At 44.2% G+C, this 21,561-nt stretch overlaps 4 long non-coding RNA genes across 6 annotated transcripts; 2 read left to right on the top strand and 2 right to left on the bottom strand.

The window, feature by feature from the left end:
• Positions 1-214: 214 nt before the first annotated feature.
• Positions 215-1,109, bottom strand: LOC102081586 (uncharacterized). The gene is made up of 3 exons (XR_268616.4): positions 922-1,109; positions 631-754; positions 215-526 (listed from the first exon to the last, which is right to left on the bottom strand). It is a non-coding gene; the product is annotated as an uncharacterized LOC102081586 (long non-coding RNA).
• Positions 1,110-3,908: 2,799 nt separating this feature from the next.
• On the bottom strand, positions 3,909-7,551 carry LOC112844393 (uncharacterized). The gene is made up of 2 exons (XR_003217136.1): positions 7,405-7,551; positions 3,909-4,079 (listed from the first exon to the last, which is right to left on the bottom strand). It is a non-coding gene; the product is annotated as an uncharacterized LOC112844393 (long non-coding RNA).
• Positions 7,552-12,058: 4,507 nt separating this feature from the next.
• LOC109198532 (uncharacterized) lies at positions 12,059-18,030 on the top strand. 3 transcript variants are annotated; one of them, XR_002059289.2, is made up of 12 exons: positions 12,059-12,208; positions 12,330-12,715; positions 13,423-13,558; positions 13,842-13,915; positions 14,025-14,142; positions 14,262-14,647; positions 15,358-15,493; positions 15,959-16,076; positions 16,202-16,319; positions 16,443-16,839; positions 17,549-17,684; positions 17,967-18,030. It is a non-coding gene; the product is annotated as an uncharacterized LOC109198532 (long non-coding RNA). The 3 variants fall into 3 exon arrangements; XR_002059291.2 differs by lacking the exon at positions 13,842-13,915; XR_002059290.2 differs by lacking the exon at positions 16,202-16,319.
• Positions 18,031-18,746: 716 nt separating this feature from the next.
• On the top strand, positions 18,747-19,923 carry LOC109198531 (uncharacterized). The gene is made up of 3 exons (XR_002059287.2): positions 18,747-18,773; positions 19,483-19,618; positions 19,897-19,923. It is a non-coding gene; the product is annotated as an uncharacterized LOC109198531 (long non-coding RNA).
• Positions 19,924-21,561: the final 1,638 nt, after the last annotated feature.

Here is a 21,561-nt window from a genome sequence, read left to right as displayed (position 1 = left end):
GATAAACAGAAGCACATGTCACTGGATGTGACTGTCATGAACTTTTGAAGGCTTTCTTAACCACACTCTGATAACCACAGGTTCATCTTCAAACAGACTTTATATGTGTGACCCATTTCCTATTTATTAGAGCAGTGTAAGCACAGATGTGAAAAACCACTGTTACACCTATTCTACACCCGATACTAAGGATTCATACAAACACACTTTGAGCTTTCATTATTTCTCCTCTTAAACACTTTCACATTTTGAGGTTGTGTACCTTCTATAAAAATACATGAAATGGTTCAATAGATATTTAATAATCACATGATCAAGATTTAGAGCTGTGTGTTTGTATGAACTGTATAACTATAGCTTGCTATAGTTCTAGACCACACACACACACACACACACACACACCTTGCAGCCCTCTGTCTTCCTGGAGTGAGGTGACTGAAGTCAGGTTCTGTGAGAGCGATCAAACACTGACACTCTGGCCACTTGTGTAGATCATAAGAAGCTGAAATACAGGCACGAATGTGTTCTGAAAAAACAACAAAACAAAAAGAAATAAAAAAATAAAAAACCCAAAGCAATATTTTATTGGTGTTAAGGCCTAAAAACTACAAATGAACAATATTGACATACCTCATAGGTGCTGCAGGCCACATAACAATCTCTCACCCACATGATGGTGTGGATGGACATGAGCTCTGTGATGAGGTTTGAATGTCTCAGTTGGGAAACTGAAGAACTCAGAAGACAGCAATACCTGCACAGAGACAGAGTAGAACAACAGACTTGTCACCCGTAATGTGAATTAAATTTCAAAAAGTGCCAACAAGTTCAAACATTGAGTGGGAAATCATTTGTGAAATAAACAGGGAATGGATTAAAAGCACTGTATTTTGTTTTCAAATCAAAGATAAAGAATCATACCAGTCTCTGCTCTGAGGATGACAGGGCTTTTTTTGCCTGTCCCATTTGGATCTTTAGCCATCAGAAGGCCAAAAAAGATCCTGGTGGATTTACTTCACCAACTGGATCATCATGGCCTTATTAGTCCATTTGATTGGCCATCATCATCATCACTACAACATTTCATTTTCGGTTGTTACAGATGGGACAGACTGGGGGATAGGAAAGGGAGAAAGGCGAAGAAAGAGGAGGGAAAGGGAAGAAGAAAAAACTGGATCACCTGTCGAGAAAAGAAAACCAACTGAGAAAAAACAAAAAGAGAGAGCAACATAATAACATAACACCATCAGTAAAAAACTAGCTAACAATAAATAACAGTAGATGCCAAATATTAAATGTTATTGTGCAGCACGCATGACTGACAGTGCACAATGTGCTTTGAGGTAGCAGCCAAGGTGTAGTTTGTGTCTGAACAGCTGTGTGCACACCTGTGTGGATCAGTGCACATGTATTCAAAAGGTTTCTCCATGTAACGATCTGCTAGGGAGTGTGGGGAGCCATAGCCCCGTCCCCCAGGGCATGAAGCAGGCATGGACGAGATCCAGGCCCAGAGTACGAGAACCCAAGGAGGACCATCAGAGGGGCATCCGTGCCACCCTCCTGGGAAGAGCTGAGGAGAGCCTTAGACCGAAATGCTGTCTTCTTACAGACAGAGCAGGGAATCCTTCCATTATCGATGAAAAAACTTTTCACACCATACAAACTGTAAACTCTGTAACAAACATGATCTGTAATTGTTTTGAAACTCAGCAGACGGCTTCATGATTGGCTCGAGGACAGGACACAGAATACAGAGTAACTGTAATATGTTCTCAGGACACCTGAATGGAGACTTTGCTGTGGCTGAGAAATAAAAATGAAGTCAAGCAGGATGTTCTTGTCTGTAGTGGCAGAAGTGATCAGCTGTGAATATCCTCTAGACTGAAACTGCTCCAGAATCTGTTTTCTTCCACTCTGTAACTGGTTGTCATTAAATCTCCACACACAATTATCAAGTGACAGTCCATTATTTAGACTTTCAGTCTTTCCAGGTTTTGCATGAATGTGTCAAACTGTAGTCTGGAAGTCTGTTCACAACCTGACAATGATTCCTCACACAGCAACTCCACCACCACTTCTGCTGGCCATGTGAGGAAAGTTTGTGTAGGACACACGTCTGTTGCATCTGAACATGTTGTAGTCTGCAACAAAGGAGCCTTGGAGGTGAGACCCTGTGAGACAAACATCTGCTGAACACACTTCATGATGACTCTTGATGTCACTGATGTGAGATGGCAAACCCTCTGTATTGTGATGGAAGAGTGTCAGGTCTGCTGGCTGTTTCTCTGACCTGAAGAAGAGGCATCATTTCCTCAGCGCATGGTTTGGAGCGAGATTGGCGTAAATTCTCGTCCAAGTCCTGTAAATGCAGTCCACTGACAGACGTCACCCTGCTGAGAGCAACATAAGCCATAGCTGGTTCAAAAGGTTCTTCATTGAAGCTACAGCTTTCTGTGTGTTCGGCACAATTGTGCAGGCAAATCCCTGTCTGCGTACCACCCCTTTAAACTTCAGAGTCTTCTCTGCTGTGCAAATCAGATGTTGCATTAGCACTGCGGTTGTTTCTCACAGACTGCCGGCTGTCCATTCTGAGCCCAGTTTAATTATGTGTCCATTATTTTCAGATCTCACTACCTTTATCAAAGCACCATTGACAAAACAGTTTAGTGTGTCACAGCTTCACTCGAGCTCCTTCAGCAACATTCAGGGTGTCAGGTGTCATTTCGCCCACCTGTAAATGGTTTGTCTCTTCGTTCCATTCTGCCTGTACGTTTCTGGAAATCATCTGCATTGAGGATTATAATGTTTGAATCAAGCTTCTTAAGAGTGTCTGTGTTATGGGATTCCATTGGCATAAATGTGTAAGACCTCGATTCTTCTGGTACAGTCACAGCTGTGACAATAAATCTGTCACACTGACAAACTGCACAGGAAATGCCATGACTTCCAAATGAGAAGTTCTGAAAAAACTAAACAGTATTGTTTCTTTCTGCAGGAGCCACACAACAGAGAATCTCCTCTGAAATGTCTACAGGTTGCAGACAACTTTCTAGAGCAAAACCTCCATTGTTCAAATCACTTTCTGGTTCCTCTGGATTTTGTTCCTCTGGATTTTGTTCATCGCAGGATGTTCACTTTCAGACTCAGTTTCACACAAAAGGGCATCTTTTTCCTACTCGTCAGTTTCAATCATCAGTTTCCATGCTGCGTTCATCACTACTGTCAGGTAACGTTGGATCACAAAGCAATAAATCATCTCTGATAATAATATTGTGTACTGCAGATGAATCTGTTTCAGTTTATGCACGGCTTGGATCAGTTTAGACCAGGTGACAGTCTGGAACAGCTGATGGCCTTTGTAGCACAGTCATCTTTTCAGCTTGATCCTCATTATCTGGGAATGGTTTCTGAGCCGCTAGGTAAACAATGTTCTTATGTAATAGATGCAAGAGGCTGACTTTAATCCAATCCAAAAGATGTTCAAAGTTCCCTGAAAACACTTGGGTCAGTTTTATTGTAGCTTTTTCAACTGAATATTTTTGCTTATATTTTTAACCAGGTTGGTTAATGATTAGATCTTAATTCAGTAAAGAGACATGCAGAATAAATCTTAACAGCCTCTAATAAAACTTGTAAGTAGAGTTTGTAAATCTTCCAGATATCTAAAATTTAAAGCAAATATAAGGAGCTGTGGTGATCAGGCGATTGTTCAGCTGGATGTGCTGCAGCAGTCAGGAAACAGGAAGTCTCGGTCCTCGATGACAACTAACACTGAGTAACAAATGGGTTTGTCCTTAAATAATAATACCTACTGTACTCAAATGTTATAGTCAATGAAACAGACTAGCAAAATGTATTTGAAGAAATCTAATTTAATATTTATTTAAATATAGCAGTCTGAATTATTATTACAAATAAACCTTTTAAGGTTAAGGTTTGTTACAGGTCACTTTAGTTCACTCCGGGATTGGGCTGATCTTGGGCATCCTGCATGTGATCTGGAGCGTAGCGGAGACATTTCTGCTCTGCTTGGGCGAAGGCAAACTCAGCGTTTACCCCCACGTGCCGAGTCAGGCCATCTAGGACACAAACAAACAGAAAGAAGAAAAAGGCCAAATTAGAGCTTAAATATGAATAACGTCTTGTCAGTTATCTTCATCTTCAGGGAGAAAGCATCTAAACTGCTGAAAAGCTCAAAGACTAACTTTCAAAAGATAAAATAAACCAAACTATTTGCAGTGAAATGCATTTCTATTCCTGTTTGTTGTATATTCAAGCAGAACATACAGGAGAAAGCCAGTTTTAAGCAGTTTAACCAAATTTGACCATTTTTAAACTTCTGGGTTAAAAATAATCACATAGCCTTTAAGAACTGACCATTGCACAACATCTCTCTGCAATGACCGGAGGCAAATTAAGCAAAGGCTAATCCAGAGGCAATACCCCAGCAGGTTCAGTGCTGCAGACTCTGAACTCCTCACTGAGGTCCCCGACTTCTGATCATGATTACAGGTTTTTGAAAAGATAATGACACAACAAATACTGGCTTGTGAGAAACTGGATTAGCATTGTGATGACAAAAAAACCAAACTATCCATAATGGCTTCACATTTTGCATTCAGGTTTAAGTAGTTCAATCTGTTAAAACTGTTTACAATTTAGCCTTTTAACAAACTAGAAAGCGAAAATTTCAGAAGAAATTTTAAGTGTGCCTATGCCGCTGCTAAACAGTGTAGGTTGCCATTCATACGGCTGCTTAGGGCAAAACTCAGAAGAGCACCCATTCTCCACCATGAACTATGGTAAAACAAACACCGCTCATGCTTCACAGATGACAGCTTACAGTTTGTGTAAAGATGAAGTTACTTCGTACAGCCCCGATTTGCAGATGTTGTGCACACAGGTTCATGAGCAGACGTCCCATTGTATCACGGCAGACCCCGACAATGTTTGCATGAACATGCTTTGAACCATTACGTTATGGACCACTTTTCACACATGGTTGGTGTACCCACACAGCCGGCTGTAGCTTTTCAACTCACAGCCCGACACACACCCAAAAAACAGCCGAGAGAGCACAGACTACGCCCGTGAGGAGTGATTGCTGATGCCGCTCAGGTGGGTCCACTTCCCCTGCAGCGGCACTGCAGACCACGCCCCGCCACACACATCAAACACGTAAAATAAATATTTATGCACTTTTGCATTCACTTTTTGTTTTTTGTTATTTTTACACAGTGTTCTGAATGATGAACAATGGTCTACAGCCAATCTTGTGTATTATTATACAAACTTTGGTTGTAAGATTCAGATAACTATTTAATAAAGCTAAATATTTTATATGAGTGTAAGAAAGAAAGTATCTTTGTGTCCACCTTTCTCTGTTAATGCCCTACCTGGCCCCCCCGGCAAAAGCTTTGCTAGATCCGCCCCTGCACAGTTACCAGCTGTCAGCTACACAAAAACAGGAGCTTGGTGTTATGTGTCTCTCAGAAACAGTTCATAACTTCCCTTCAACTCATTCATGTCACCTAAAGGGTAAACCTGTTTCTCCATCACCTGTTCAGCTCTGATGATTCAGTAAGGACATCTCCTGGTTTGGACCAGCCGTTTTTACAGCTGTGGCTCCATCAAACATCAGCTGATACTAGAAATTAAAATCAAATAAATTCTAACAGCTGAACGATCTTAAACGTGCTGCTGTTTAGCGCGATAAACAAGAGCGAAAAGCCGATCGTTGATTAGTTTCATGATTGAAGTTGCAACAGGCAAGAGAATGACAGGGGAGGCTTCGTAACGACAGAATAAATCGTAATAATTCCTCTGAATGTGGGACGATTCCGTTTGTACGGCAACTCTATGACCTAACCCTTATGAGTACGCAGCACGATTGTAAAAGGTCAGCACAACGAAAATAAACTACACCTAAACTCGGTTTATATCTGACCCAAATAGAGTGCAGTTTATAACTTCTTACCTGAAATTCAGTTCACCTCACGCTCCTGCCTTCGCTTTCCAGCATCATATAAACGAAAAATAAGTCCAGCTAAAACACAGACTGTTGGCGAGTGATCAGGTGTTGAAACGAGTTTCAGCCGCGTCACTATAAGCCAAGCCTGAGTGCTTTTTCACGAAGGGTCGCTAGCGGCGCTAGCTAGCTAGCTAGCCGGCTATCAGCAACACGTAAGAGAACTGTGGCATGGCATGTCTTGATAAATCGAGCAGATATTTGAAGTTTACACACCTACATTCTCGCCTGAAAATATCTTAAAAGTTTATTTTGTGACCTAGAAATACTAATAAAAGACATAAAACGAAGTGGTGGCCACCATTGTTTACTCTGTAGAGGCGTGCTATGAATTGTGGGATATGGAGTTTGGCTCATCGATGCCAATGACATAATTACTCAGCTACATTTCCGAAAGAATGCAAAAGCATTGACACATTTTCCCTTCCTATGATAGCCCTGGGTAGGGCTGAGAGATTTTGGTAGCCCGACTGGAAAAAAAAATCGCTAGCCCCAGGACGTCGGGCTAGCCATTTTGTGAGCCCTGTACTCAATACGTGGTTCAATGATAAAACAGACAATTAATACTTATAAAACACGGGCATAAATATCAATATACAAATATCCTAAACAGTATTCAGAGCCGAGGCTTACCACGGAGGGGCAGGGATGCCACGCACAAAAACTCACCAATATACAAGTGCAGCACACTATCACACGCTCACACTAACTAAAATGCAGGCATGTAATACTCAAAAATCCCACCACCAAGGCACCCCAGTCTCCTCCACGTCAGGCCCTCCGCATCTGAATCATAATATATTCCAAAAACCTACTTTGCACACGCTGGCCCAACCGCAGGAACACACTGGTGATCCGCAGCTAGAAAAAGGGGCTCCTACCAGTGGTGTCACAACAACAGAGACCCAGACATACAAACTAAATAAAACCTTAAATCTGGAGCAGACGGGGACCCCGTATTACTCCAATTGCTGTCTGCCTGACAACTTTATTTTAACAATTCAGTAATGACATGCACGCCAGCCGACTCCCGTAGCCGGCATGTATGTAGCCGCTGTCCACGCCGACGTCCACTCTTAAGGGGCTGGCAGCAGCAGGGAAAAAGAACCCTGGCAAACGGAAACAGACAAGGGCAAAGCAGCAGCGCTTCTGTTAGCCTAGCATAGAATAGCCGTAGCGACCTTGCTGTAAAGCTACTGGCCGCCCACTAAGGCCCACACTTCCTCCAATACAGTGTTCACTATAAAAGAAAAATAAACGGCAGAGATCGTAACAAAGCTGAGCTACGTACCAATTAAACGGTGTCACGCGAGTTATGAACGGAGTGGCGTATAGGAGGCTCCTACAGCTACGAACTATAAACAACATTGGCTTACCACTGAGTGAAATAATGTCTGCACTGCCACGATGGAGGCGTCAGGAAGGAAACCCGCGGGTGACCTCTGTAACACGAACACGAACACGAACACGACAAACAACACAAGTACTGTCGGCTGAGGCAGCAACAACAACATGTACGCAGCTCCTACCTGCAACACCAGGGCAAGTCAGGTGACCGAAAAGCGACGCTCAGATGGCCACTATTTATACTAGCGCCCCCTAATGCGCCTGACTAAAAGTGGGATGAACCAACACATTTAATATTCAACCTGCCACATTAGCTTTAGTAATACATCGACCTTCAAATAACTACATTCTTACATTCTTACCTGATACAGCCGAGAGTGCCATACAGAAACACCTACCCCCGTCTCCAGTGTATAGTGTTGGAAGAAGACAACTGATCAAAAAGCTGGAATGATATGAGAGTGAAGCTGGACTTGATTTATTTCACAAGAAATCTATAAGTGAACGTTATCAGGCTGTATTTTGGTTTTTAAGACAGACGCCTTTGTTTGGGAGGATTTGAATTTTTTGTTTTATTTATTATTTTTGTCATTTGGTAAACACTCCACACCAGTAGGTGGCGGTAATGCACCATTTTACTGTTTGCCAACCGCCAATCAACCCTATAAAGAGGAGGAAGAAGAAAAAGTCACGTGTATTGTGCACGTTGTGGGGCGTGACTCCTGGGTGATAAATAATGGCGCTCACCTGTTAGTGCCCCTGCTGTTTGCTGAGCGGAAAGGTAGGTGAGCAAGGGGTAAAGCTTTCTGTTGCACAGTTTGTTTCTGCAAGTGATAGTTGGTGTAACACTTGTGAATCAGTCATGTTTGTCTGCGCAGTCTGAGCACTTGTTGTATATTGTGTGATCGTGGGCGGTATAATGGTTGAATAAAAAGCCCAAATAGCTCAGAAGTGTTTATTGTTGTGCGTCGTTAGTGTCCTCATGTTTAGCCTGCCACGGTCGTTGGTTATATTGGAAGAGCCGCAATATCTTTCAACAGAGGAGTTTATAAGTTTAATATTGGAGTCTTTATTTTGAGATACGAGTTTTTACTGGTGAGCCCGGTTCGCTGTTGCCGTTGTCCACGCAGCCTTTAGAGTAAGCTTATGGCTTCACACAGCTGGTTTCAATCAGGAGTTGTTTACTCCCCTGTTAGGTTTCAGCAGTACAGCTGTCTGTAACACTGTCTTGTTCAAGGCTGTCGGTATGGAGGTGCATAAATACCCACAGCTAGCAAGCACAGAAGACTAGGCTGAGTTAGCTAGTTTAGTTTTAATAGGTAGTAGACCTGGGCGATAGAACGATAACGATATGTATTGCGAAATAACTTTTTCTCGATAGAAAAATTAAACTATTGAGATAGGCCTCAGCTCTCTTGTCCTCTAAAAAAAAAACCAAAAACAAAAACCAGCCAATCCAAATTAAGTTGCGCAGAGCTGAACCAATCACAGCCGCAGCGTCACGTGACTTGTTACGTACAGCACAAGCGCCAAGGCGCACATGTGTATTTGTTTTTTTCTAGTTTGCCGACTAGAGAAAAATCAACCGAGAGCGTGAGCGAAGGTTACCGAAGAAAAAACAGATGATGGTTCCAATTCCGGAGAGCTTGTCGAACGGAAGGGCCACAGAAGTTCCGTAGTGTGAAGGTATTTCGGCTACTTGAAGTCTGACAAAAAACAGAGTAGCGCGCACTGTAAATTGTGCCGAAAGCAAGTCTGGAAATACAATAAAGCGGTGCATGCTCAATCTCTGACTGAAAGCGCTGATTCGTCATTCGGCTTTTGTCAGACTAAAGTAACTGTTAAAACGGTTTGAAAAGCTAAGCTATACAACAAGGAGAGATTGAGAATTTCCCTTTAGTTCTCAGTTTATTTGATATTGACAAAAGTTAGTCAATTTTGTCCTTCTGTAAAACGACCTAAGATTTATTTTTAGAATTAATATTTTGTTTCTAAGTGGAATTGACAATTTAGTAGTCTGTTGTTTGTTCTATTTTGAAACTTAAACGCTTTAGCGGCTGCCTTTTGTGTAGTTTGCAATATTTGCCTTTATTTATCTGAAACTGAAGTCTCATGTTCCTTAAGTACATCTACCCTGTTGAACTTATTATGGGAAATAATATTTTAATTAAAAAAAGCTGCTAATTATTTCACATTTTACTTGTGAGCAACGGCACATTTAAATCTTACAAATATAGTTATTTGGCTTATATCATGATATATATCGTTATCGCCTGACTTAATAACCTTAGTTAAAGTGAATAGTTAGTCTAACTATCACTGAAACAGCAAACATTTTAAATAAACAAACAACACTTCTCATTCTCTAAACGTTTGGCCACAGCTGTAGATTACACTATCAGTGCTTGTTCACTCTTGACAGTAATTACGTTTCTAAATTTACTTTGTCCTAGTCCTTCAGCACATCAAGGATTACCTCCCCCAGAATTCGACCCCACCAGTTTGCATACCGTGCAAACAGATCCACAGAAGACGCCATCGCCACAGCCCTCCACGCTGTGCTGAGTCACCTAGAGCAGCGGCAGAGCTACGTCCGAATGCTCTTCGTGGACTACAGCTCAGCCTTTAATACAATCATCCCGAACATCCTCATCACCAAACTGGTCACTCCTGGCCTCCCTCCTCTCACATGTGCCTGGATAAAGGATTTCCTCACAAACGGGCCCCAGGCTGTGAGACTCGGCCCTCATCTCTCCTCCACTCGCACACTGAGCACCGGCTCCCCACAGGGCTGTGTGCTGAGCCCACACCCACGACTGTAATTCGACCCACAACAACACTCTCATCATCAAGTTTGCTGATGTCACCACGGTAGTCGCACTCATCTCGAAGGGAGACGAGGCAGAGTACAGAGAGGAAGTCCTGAAGTTGGCAGCCTGGTGTTCAGAAAACAACCTGGCACTGAACACTAAGAAAACCATAGAGCTCATTGTTGACTTGAGGAGGCACAGCACCGACTTGGCCCCCCTCTACATCAACGGGGAGTGTGTGGAGAGGGTCCACACCTTCCGGTTCCTTGGTGTCCTCATCTCTGCTGACATCTCCTGGACAGACAACATCTCAGCGGTCGTCAAGAAGGCCCAACAGCGGCTGCACTTCCTGAGAGTCATCGGTTGCCCTCTCCCCTCCCTGATGGACATTTATTCCTCCCGCTGCCTCAGCAGAGCAGCAAACATTATCAAGGACAGCTCCCACCCTGGTTTCAACATGTTCAGCCTGCTTCCCTCAGGGAAGCACTACAGGTGCATCAGCACAAAAACCCACAGACTCAAAAACAGTTTCTTCCCCAAAGCGATAACCACCCTGAACTCACACATGCACCGATAACACAGCCCCCCACTTCCTCTATGGTCCACCACGGTGCAATACCAATTCTATGTGCAATAACTCAACTGTATATACATAACGCTATTTATTACATATTACTTTTCTTTTTAAAATACGGCTTGTATATTGTACATTTCATATATATCTTTTTCCCCTATGTTAATACTGCCCATATGTACATAGCGCTGGAGAACTGTACCCCTCCTCCCAGCATGTTTACACTGAGTAGGAGATGCTCTGTATCTCATTGTACAACTGTATAGTGACAATAAAGGCATTCTATTCTATTGTATTCCATTTGTGTATTTACAGGTAAAGAACACCTAATATTTTATCTAAATGACTGCTTAGGCTCTTCACCTTTTCAAAGACAGAGGTCAAGGTCGGTCCATTTCTACTCGGTCCGCTAGTAAAACGTAGTCTGTTAATCTGTGCTTGATTACTCTTGAACCGGAACCGGATGCAAGTCCCAAAAAACTGAATTTTGGAACTGAAATTAAATTGTAGAACTGAAACTGAATGGTGAGAAGCGAATCTGAAATTATTCGAGAGCTAAATTTCTAAAGGATAAAATGCAGTTTCAAAGCAAATGAATTCATTTTCAAAATGTAAAATTCAGTTTCAATTTAGTTACGATCATTTTCAAACCAATAAATTGAATTTCAAATTAGACTAATTCAAATTCAGCTTTTAAAAGCATTTATTCAAGTTACAATTCAGATTCAATCCGAGCAATTCAAATTCGAATTTAACTTATTCAGATTCAGTTTCTGATGGCAAAGATTTCTGCCCATACAAAGCACGTCCAATTAGAACGAATGTTCTGTTTCCAAATTTAAATTTTATTTGTCACACGTAATCTGAAATTTAAATTTATCATATAGCGCTAAATCGTATCGTTAGGTAGGAGTCAGACCATGTTTCTTTTTTAGCTGAAAAGCATTACACCCAGCTAACCTGCAGTGCTGAAAACTTGTTTTCCGATTACATTTGCTACCTTACAATCCGTCCTACTCTGTAGTAAAATTGACGACATTTGACCACCCTGTTGCTCCCATTGAAATTTATATAGCCTATTTAAAAGTTAAAACTTAAAATTGTCCGTAGCCTGCGGTTGTTACCACTGTCCTGTTTGGAATGGAAGGAGAGAAGCTGCTTATTTTGTCATATTTGCATATGTAACCTAAGCTAACTGACTGGTTTCCCATTAACCTTATAACTCCTGGTGTGTGTGTGTGTGTGTGTGTGTGTGTGTGTGAAAAGATGTCCCTTTGTTGTTGAGAAGTTGTGTTGAATATTTTGTCTGTGAATGTTCTCTGTCATCGTAGTCTAAGGAGCTTGGAAAGATGAGCTTCTAGAACTTGTATGTGAGGAGCAGGAGCTCCCTGAACGAGAACCCCGGCCACGTCGTCATTTTTTTGAGGTTGTCCGTCGTCAATGTACCAGGTATAGAACATTTTAATGTTTAGTGTGTGTGTGTGTGTGTGTGTGTGTGTGAAAAGATGTCCCTTTGTTGTTGAGAAGTTGTATTGAATATTTTGTCTGTGACTGTTCTCTGTCATCGTAGTCTAAGGAGCTTGGAAAGATGAGCTTCTAGAACTTATATGTGAGGAGCAGGAGCTCCCTGAAGGAGAACCCCGGCCACTTCGTCATCTTCCCCTTGGATGTCGTACCGCCACATCTGGCAGATGTACAAGGATCAGTCTGAACAGCGGAGGTGGTAGCAGGAGCTGCGGCGCTATTTGTCCTGCAGGTGTCTTGAGCGGCTTGCCAGATGCTTTGCGGGTGCCGGCCCCGTGCGAGTGTCTTGAGCGGCTTGCCAGATGCAGCAGAAGAGCAGCAGCTCACTGAAGGAGAAGCCCGGTCACGTTGTCATCTTCCCCATCGATGTCGTACCGCCACATCTGGCAGATGTGCAAGAAGTCAGAGGTCCTCTTCTGGACAGCAGAGGAGGTGGGTGGAGCTGCCGGGTGTTTGGCCTGCCTTGGATCTGAGCTACTCTGAGTAAACAAATACAAATGTGCCAGGACTCAAAGATGATGGGTAGTTTGCACAACAAAAGCAGGAGGAGAATCGAGCTGACGACCTGGGAAAATCTCAGCAGGGCTGAATAACTCCTCGGGACTTGTACCAGAAAATAAAAAAGTCAGTAATTCTAGTCGGTGTTGGGCTCAGGGAATTTCCGCATATTTGCGCAGGGTTAGTAAATCTAGTGTTATGGCGAGATGTAGAGTGTGATTAAAGTGGTGGGTGGGTTCTTTTACATGTTGAGAAAAGCCAGTTGAGTCTAATAAGAGATTAAATGCTGTGTGGCGGCTGTCATTTTTAGCGTCTACATGGATGTTAAATCACTCACAATAATTATTTATCTGAGCTGAGTACTAAATAAGACAGAAACTCTGTGTAAGGCCCCAGGTGGACGATAGATGATAACCAATAAAACTGTTTTTCCATTTTTACGATTAGGATGGACAAGGCTAAGCATCAGGCTTTCAAATGAATTAGAAAGTCTGTCTGGGTTTTTGGTTGATTTATGGGCTGCAAGTGACAAAGAGCAGGAAATCTGCACAAACTTGAACGTTTCACTGCAGAATCAATCACTGCTGCAGAATCAATGAATCATCTGATCAATAATCCGGATCAATGGTCTTTGTCTTCAGGCCAGAGTGAAGAAGAAAAGCAGCAGCTCGCTGACGGAGAACCCTGGCCACGTCGTCATCTTCCCCTTGGATGTCGTACCGCCACATCTGCGAGATGTACAAGAAGACTGATGCATACGTCGGGACAACGGAAGAGGTGGGTGTAGCTTTGCCGGGTTTGCCGGCAACCCTGTGCAGTTTTGAGCGCCTCGCCCGGAAGTTTTTGCCGGGTAGCCTTCGGCTGTCAAAGATATCTTGAGCGTTTCGCCCGAAGCCTTGCCAAGTAGCCGGCGCTTTGTGCGGGCATCTTGAGCATTTTGCCGGACTTCTTTGCAGTTAGCGGGCACCTGTGCGAATTTCTTGAGCGCTTCGCCAGATTATGGGCTCCCCACTCAGAGGGGTCTCTGAATTTCTTTTTTTTGTTTTTTTCTTATCCACAGACTCTGACACGAGGGGCATGGAGAAACCTGTTTTTTTGTTGTTTTTTTGAGGTTGTTCATCGTTAAAGTACCAGGTATAGAACATTTTAATGTTTAGTGTGTGTGTGTGTGTGAGAAGATGTCCCTTTGTTGTTGATAAGTTGTGTTGAATATTTTGTCTGTGAATGTTCTCTGTCATCGTAGTCTAAGGAGCTTGGAAAGATGAGCTTCTAGAACTTGTATGTGAGGAGCAGGAGCTCCCTGAACGAGAACCCCGGCCACGTCGTCATTTTTTTGAGGTTGTCCGTCGACAATGTACCAGGTATAGAACATTTTAATGTTTAGTGTGTGTGTGTGTGTGTGTGTGTGTGAAAAGATGTCCCTTTGTTGTTGAGAAGTTGTATTGAATATTTTGTCTGTGACTGTTCTCTGTCATCGTAGTCTAAGGAGCTTGGAAAGATGAGCTTCTAGAACTTATATGTGAGGAGCAGGAGCTCCCTGAAGGAGAACCCCGGCCACTTCGTCATCTTCCCCTTGGATGTCGTACCGCCACATCTGGCAGATGTACAAGGATCAGTCTGAACAGCGGAGGTGGTAGCAGGAGCTGCGGCGCTATTTGTCCTGCAGGTGTCTTGAGCGGCTTGCCAGATGCTTTGCGGGTGCCGGCCCCGTGCGAGTGTCTTGAGCGGCTTGCCAGATGCAGCAGAAGAGCAGCAGCTCACTGAAGGAGAAGCCCGGTCACGTTGTCATCTTCCCCATCGATGTCGTACCGCCACATCTGGCAGATGTGCAAGAAGTCAGAGGTCCTCTTCTGGACAGCAGAGGAGGTGGGTGGAGCTGCCGGGGTGTTTGGCCTGCCTTGGATCTGAGCTACTCTGAGTAAACAAATACAAATGTGCCAGGACTCAAAGATGATGGGTAGTTTGCACAACAAAAGCAGGAGGAGAATCGAGCTGACGACCTGGGAAAATCTCAGCAGGGCTGAATAACTCCTCGGGACTTGTACCAGAAAATAAAAAAGTCAGTAATTCTAGTCGGTGTTGGGCTCAGGGAATTTCCGCATATTTGCGCAGGGTTAGTAAATCTAGTGTTATGGCGAGATGTAGAGTGTGATTAAAGTGGTGGGTGGGTTCTTTTACATGTTGAGAAAAGCCAGTTGAGTCTAATAAGAGATTAAATGCTGTGTGGCGGCTGTCATTTTTAGCGTCTACATGGATGTTAAAATCACTCACAATAATTATTTTATCTGAGCTGAGTACTAAATAAGACAGAAACTCTGTGTAAGGCCCCAGGTGGACGATAGATGATAACCAATAAAACTGTTTTTCCATTTTTACGATTAGGATGGACAAGGCTAAGCATCAGGCTTTCAAATGAATTAGAAAGTCTGTCTGGGTTTTTGGTTGATTTATGGGCTGCAAGTGACAAAGAGCAGGAAATCTGCACAAACTTGAACGTTTCACTGCAGAATCAATCACTGCTGCAGAATCAATGAATCATCTGATCAATAATCCGGATCAATGGTCTTTGTCTTCAGGCCAGAGTGAAGAAGAAAAGCAGCAGCTCGCTGACGGAGAACCCTGGCCACGTCGTCATCTTCCCCTTGGATGTCGTACCGCCACATCTGCGAGATGTACAAGAAGACTGATGCATACGTCGGGACAACGGAAGAGGTGGGTGTAGCTTTGCCGGGTTTGCCGGCAACCCTGTGCAGTTTTGAGCGCCTCGCCCGGAAGTTTTTGCCGGGTAGCCTTCGGCTGTCAAAGATATCTTGAGCGTTTCGCCCGAAGCCTTGCCAAGTAGCCGGCGCTTTGTGCGGGCATCTTGAGCATTTTGCCGGACTTCTTTGCAGTTAGCGGGCACCTGTGCGAATTTCTTGAGCGCTTCGCCAGATTATGGGCTCCCCACTCAGAGGGTCTCTGAATTTCTTTTTTTTGTTTTTTTCTTATCCACAGACTCTGACACGAGGGCATGGAGAAACCTGTTTTTTTTGTTGTTTTTTTGAGGTTGTTCATCGTTAAAGTACCAGGTATAGAACATTTTAATGTTTAGTGTGTGTGTGTGTGTGTGAGAAGATGTCCCTTTGTTGTTGATAAGTTGTGTTGAATATTTTGTCTGTGAATGTTCTGTCATCGTAGTCTAAGGAGCTTGGAAAGATGAGCTTCTAGAACTTGTATGTGAGGAGCAGGAGCTCCCTGAACGAGAACCCCGGCCACGTCGTCATTTTTTTGAGGTTGTCCGTCGACAATGTACCAGGTATAGAACATTTTAATGTTTAGTGTGTGTGTGTGTGTGTGTGTGTGTGTGTGTGAAAAGATGTCCCTTTGTTGTTGAGAAGTTGTATTGAATATTTTGTCTGTGAATGTTCTCTGTCATCGTAGTCTAAGGAGCTTGGAAAGATGAGCTTCTAGAACTTGTATGTGAGGAGCAGGAGCTCCCTGAACGAGAACCCCGGCCACGTCGTCATTTTTTTGAGGTTGTCCGTCGTCAATGTACCAGGTATAGAACATTTTAATGTTTAGTGTGTGTGTGTGTGTGTGTGTGTGTGTGTGAAAAGATGTCCCTTTGTTGTTGAGAAGTTGTATTGAATATTTTGTCTGTGACTGTTCTCTGTCATCGTAGTCTAAGGAGCTTGGAAAGATGAGCTTCTAGAACTTATATGTGAGGAGCAGGAGCTCCCTGAAGGAGAACCCCGGCCACTTCGTCATCTTCCCCTTGGATGTCGTACCGCCACATCTGGCAGATGTACAAGGATCAGTCTGAACAGCGGAGGTGGTAGCAGGAGCTGCGGCGGTATTTGTCCTGCAGGTGTCTTGAGCGGCTTGCCAGATGCTTTGCGGGTGCCGGCCCCGTGCGAGTGTCTTGAGCGGCTTGCCAGATGCTTTGCCGGTTGCAGCAGAAGAGCAGCAGCTCACTGAAGGAGAAGCCCGGTCACGTTGTCATCTTCCCATCGATGTCGTACCGCCACATCTGGCAGATGTGCAAGAAGTCAGAGGTCCTCTTCTGGACAGCAGAGGAGGTGGGTGGAGCTGCCGGGGTGTTTGGCCTGCCTTGGATCTGAGCTACTCTGAGTAAACAAATACAAATGTGCCAGGACTCAAAGATGATGGGTAGTTTGCACAACAAAGCAGGAGGAGAATCGAGCTGACGACCTGGGAAAATCTCAGCAGGGCTGAATAACTCCTCGGGACTTGTACCAGAAAATAAAAAGTCAGTAATTCTAGTCGGTGTTGGGCTCAGGGAATTTCCGCATATTTGCGCAGGGTTAGTAAATCTAGTGTTATGGCGAGATGTAGAGTGTGATTAAAGTGGTGGGTGGGTTCTTTTACATGTTGAGAAAAGCCAGTTGAGTCTAATAAGAGATTAAATGCTGTGTGGCGGCTGTCATTTTTAGCGTCTACATGGATGTTAAAATCACTCACAATAATTATTTTATCTGAGCTGAGTACTAAATAAGACAGAAACTCTGTGTAAGGCCCCAGGTGGACGATAGATGATAACCAATAAAACTGTTTTTTCCATTTTTACGATTAGGATGGACAAGGCTAAGCATCAGGCTTTCAAATGAATTAGAAAGTCTGTCTGGGTTTTTGGTTGATTTATGGGCTGCAAGTGACAAAGAGCAGGAAATCTGCACAAACTTGAACGTTTCACTGCAGAATCAATCACTGCTGCAGAATCAATGAATCATCTGATCAATAATCCGGATCAATGGTCTTTGTCTTCAGGCCAGAGTGAAGAAGAAAAGCAGCAGCTCGCTGACGGAGAACCCTGGCCACGTCGTCATCTTCCCCTTGGATGTCGTACCGCCACATCTGCGAGATGTACAAGAAGACTGATGCATACGTCGGGACAACGGAAGAGGTGGTGTAGCTTTGCCGGGTTTGCCGGCAACCCTGTGCAGTTTTGAGCGCCTCGCCCGGAAGTTTTTGCCGGGTAGCCTTCGGCTGTCAAAGATATCTTGAGCGTTTCGCCCGAAGCCTTGCCAAGTAGCCGGCGCTTTGTGCGGGCATCTTGAGCATTTTGCCGGACTTCTTTGCAGTTAGCGGGCACCTGTGCGAATTTCTTGAGCGCTTCGCCAGATTATGGGCTCCCCACTCAGAGGGGTCTCTGAATTTCTTTTTTTTGTTTTTTTCTTATCCACAGACTCTGACACGAGGGGCATGGAGAAACCTGTTTTTTTTGTTTTTTTGAGGTTGTTCATCGTTAAAGTACAGGTATAGAACATTTTAATGTTTAGTGTGTGTGTGTGTGTGAGAAGATGTCCCTTTGTTGTTGATAAGTTGTGTTGAATATTTTGTCTGTGAATGTTCTCTGTCATCGTAGTCTAAGGAGCTTGGAAAGATGAGCTTCTAGAACTTGTATGTGAGGAGCAGGAGCTCCCTGAACGAGAACCCGGCCACGTCGTCATTTTTTTGAGGTTGTCCGTCGACAATGTACCAGGTATAGAACATTTAATGTTTAGTGTGTGTGTGTGTGTGTGTGTGTGTGTGTGTGTGAAAAGATGTCCCTTTGTTGTTGAGAAGTTGTATTGAATATTTTGTCTGTGACTGTTCTCTGTCATCGTAGTCTAAGGAGCTTGGAAAGATGAGCTTCTAGAACTTATATGTGAGGAGCAGGAGCTCCCTGAAGGAGAACCCCGGCACTTCGTCATCTTCCCCTTGGATGTCGTACCGCCACATCTGGCAGATGTACAAGGATCAGTCTGAACAGCGGAGGTGGTAGCAGGAGCTGCGGCGGTATTTGTCCTGCAGGTGTCTTGAGCGGCTTGCCAGATGCTTTGCGGGTGCCGGCCCCGTGCGAGTGTCTTGAGCGGCTTGCCAGATGCAGCAGAAGAGCAGCAGCTCACTGAAGGAGAAGCCCGGTCACGTTGTCATCTTCCCCATCGATGTCGTACCGCCACATCTGGCAGATGTGCAAGAAGTCAAGGTCCTCTTCTGGACAGCAGAGGAGGTGGGTGGAGCTGCCGGGGTGTTTGGCCTGCCTTGGATCTGAGCTACTCTGAGTAAACAAATACAAATGTGCCAGGACTCAAAGATGATGGGTAGTTTGCACAACAAAAGCAGGAGGAGAATCGAGCTGACGACCTGGGAAAATCTCAGCAGGGCTGAATAACTCCTCGGGACTTGTACCAGAAAATAAAAAAGTCAGTAATTCTAGTCGGTGTTGGGCTCAGGGAATTTCCGCATATTTGCGCAGGGTTAGTAAATCTAGTGTTATGGCGAGATGTAGAGTGTGATTAAAGTGGTGGGTGGGTTCTTTTACATGTTGAGAAAAGCCAGTTGAGTCTAATAAGAGATTAAATGCTGTGTGGCGGCTGTCATTTTTAGCGTCTACATGGATGTTAAAATCACTCACAATAATTATTTTATCTGAGCTGAGTACTAAATAAGACAGAAACTCTGTGTAAGGCCCCAGGTGGACGATAGATGATAACCAATAAAACTGTTTTTCCATTTTTACGATTAGGATGGACAAGGCTAAGCATCAGGCTTTCAAATGAATTAGAAAGTCTGTCTGGGTTTTTGGTTGATTTATGGGCTGCAAGTGACAAAGAGCAGGAAATCTGCACAAACTTGAACGTTTCACTGCGAATCAATCACTGCTGCAGAATCAATGAATCATCTGATCAATAATCCGGATCAATGGTCTTTGTCTTCAGGCCAGAGTGAAGAAGAAAAGCAGCAGCTCGCTGACGGAGAACCCTGGCCACGTCGTCATCTTCCCCTTGGATGTCGTACCGCCACATCTGCGAGATGTACAAGAAGACTGATGCATACGTCGGGACAACGGAAGAGGTGGGTGTAGCTTTGCCGGGTTTGCCGGCAACCCTGTGCAGTTTTGAGCGCCTCGCCCGGAAGTTTTTGCCGGGTAGCCTTCGGCTGTCAAGATATCTTGAGCGTTTCGCCCGAAGCCTTGCCAAGTAGCCGGCGCTTTGTGCGGGCATCTTGAGCATTTGCCGGACTTCTTTGCAGTTAGCGGCACCTGTGCGAATTTCTTGAGCGCTTCGCCAGATTATGGGCTCCCCACTCAGAGGGTCTCTGAATTTCTTTTTTTGTTTTTTTCTTATCCACAGACTCTGACACGAGGGGCATGGAGAAACTGTTTTTTTTGTTGTTTTTTTGAGGTTGTTCATCGTTAAAGTACCAGGTATAGAACATTTTAATGTTTAGTGGTGTGTGTGTGTGTGAGAAGATGTCCCTTTGTTGTTGATAAGTTGTGTTGAATATTTTGTCTGTGAATGTTCTCTGTCATCGTAGTCTAAGGAGCTTGGAAAGATGAGCTTCTAAACTTGTATGTGAGGAGCAGGAGCTCCCTGAACGAGAACCCCGGCCACGTCGTCATTTTTTGAGGTTGTCCGTCGACAATGTACCAGGTATAGAACATTTTAATGTTTAGTGTGTGTGTGTGTGTGTGTGTGTGTGTGAAAAGATGTCCCTTTGTTGTTGAGAAGTTGTATTGAATATTTTGTCTGTGAATGTTCTCTGTCATCGTAGTCTAAGGAGCTTGGAAAGATGAGCTTCTAGAACTTGTATGTGAGGAGCAGGAGCTCCTGAACGAGAACCCCGGCCACGTCGTCATTTTTTGAGGTTGTCCGTCGTCAATGTACCAGGTATAGAACATTTTAATGTTTAGTGTGTGTGTGTGTGTGTGTGTGTGTGTGTGTGAAAAGATGTCCTTTGTTGTTGAGAAGTTGTATTGAATATTTTGTCTGTGACTGTTCTCTGTCATCGTAGTCTAAGGAGCTTGGAAAGATGAGTTCTAGAACTTGTATGTGAGGAGCAGGAGCTCCCTGAACGAGAACCCCGGCCACGTCGTCATTTTTTTGAGGTTGTCCGTCGACATGTACCAGGTTATAGAACATTTTAATGTTTAGTGTGTGTGTGTGTGTGTGTGTGTGTGAAAAGATGTCCCTTTGTTGTTGAGAAGTTGTATTGAATATTTTGTCTGTGAATGTTCTCTGTCATCGTAGTCTAAGGAGCTTGGAAAGATGAGCTTCTAGAACTTATATGTGAGGAGCAGGAGCTCCCTGAAGGAGAACCCGGCCACTTCGTCATCTTCCCCTTGGATGTCGTACCGCCACATCTGGCAGATGTACAAGGATCAGTCTGAACAGCGGAGGTGGTAGCAGGAGCTGCGGCGGTATTTGTCCTGCAGGTGTCTTGAGCGGCTTGCCAGATGCTTTGCGGGTGCCGGCCCCGTGCGAGTGTCTTGAGCGGCTTGCCAGATGCAGCAGAAGAGCAGCAGCTCACTGAAGGAGAAGCCCGGTCACGTTGTCATCTTCCCCATCGATGTCGTACCGCCACATCTGGCAGATGTGCAAGAAGTCAGAGGTCCTCTTCTGGACAGCAGAGGAGGTGGTGGAGCTGCCGGGGTGTTTGGCCTGCCTTGGATCTGAGCTACTCTGAGTAAACAAATACAAATGTGCCAGGACTCAAGATGATGGTAGTTTGCACAACAAAAGCAGGAGGAGAATCGAGCTGACGACCTGGGAAAATCTCAGCAGGGCTGAATAACTCCTCGGGACTTGTACCAGAAAATAAAAAGTCAGTAATTCTAGTCGGTGTGGGCTCAGGGAATTTCCGCATATTTGCGCAGGGTTAGTAAATCTAGTGTTATGCGAGATGTAGAGTGTGATTAAAGTGGTGGGTGGGTTCTTTTACATGTTGAGAAAGCCAGTTGAGTCTAATAAGAGATTAAATGCTGTGTGGCGGCTGTCATTTTTAGCGTCTACATGGAT

This window comes from Oreochromis niloticus, unplaced genomic scaffold (assembly GCF_001858045.2).
Source record: "Oreochromis niloticus isolate F11D_XX unplaced genomic scaffold, O_niloticus_UMD_NMBU tig00000123_pilon, whole genome shotgun sequence".
Classification (NCBI taxonomy): Eukaryota; Metazoa; Chordata; class Actinopteri; order Cichliformes; family Cichlidae; genus Oreochromis; species Oreochromis niloticus.
This window is presented reverse-complemented; position numbering and strand designations above follow the sequence as displayed.